Source organism: Tenrec ecaudatus, chromosome 10, assembly GCF_050624435.1.
Source record: "Tenrec ecaudatus isolate mTenEca1 chromosome 10, mTenEca1.hap1, whole genome shotgun sequence".
NCBI lineage: Eukaryota > Metazoa > Chordata > Mammalia > Afrosoricida > Tenrecidae > Tenrec > Tenrec ecaudatus.
This window is the reverse complement of record NC_134539.1, coordinates 95,288,025-95,288,591: the sequence shown is the minus strand read 5'-3', so window position 1 is coordinate 95,288,591 and position 567 is coordinate 95,288,025. Positions and strand designations below refer to the sequence as shown.

General features: G+C 36.3%; 1 non-coding gene across 1 annotated transcript; it reads left to right on the top strand.

Annotated features, from left to right (window-relative positions):
* Positions 1 to 207: 207 nt before the first annotated feature.
* Positions 208 to 351, top strand: LOC142460614 (small nucleolar RNA SNORA48). The gene has a single exon (XR_012786788.1). It is a non-coding gene; the product is annotated as a small nucleolar RNA SNORA48 (small nucleolar RNA).
* Positions 352 to 567: the final 216 nt, after the last annotated feature.

Genomic DNA, 567 nt, shown 5'->3' with positions numbered 1-567 from the left:
CAAGTTTGACTTCTTCTTTGCCCATTTAGGCTCCTTTGATTTCTTTTTGTATCCTTATGGTTCTGGCTAAGACTTCCAGGGCACTGTTGAATAAGATGGATGATAAGCAGTATCTTGGTCTGGTTCCCACTCTTTCACTTTGTTATATTTGCTAGTGTCTTATCAAAAGACTTCTTTAATTCATGGATTATTTAGAAAGCGTGTTGTTCCCCCTGGCTATGAGAAAAGAGACACCTGATTGGTGGTGGTGCTCTTATATCAGTCAGGGGCAGAGCAGACTGGCAGCCCTTTGTTCATCCTAGCTTGATGCCTAGATTGTGGCCAGAATTGTTTCATGCCTAGGGCACATTAAAAAAAAGAAAGTGTGTTGTTTACTTGCATTGTCATTTTATTGTACTAATTTTTGAAATTCAACTTTCTGTTAATTATTTACAGTTTAGTTTCATAATGTCTATTAAAATGTAGAATATATTTTGGTTATTTAAGTTTTGCAACCATTTTAATTTGTGGCCCAGAAGATGGTCTAGCTCAATGAATGGTTCAAATGGACTTAAGAAGACTGTGTAT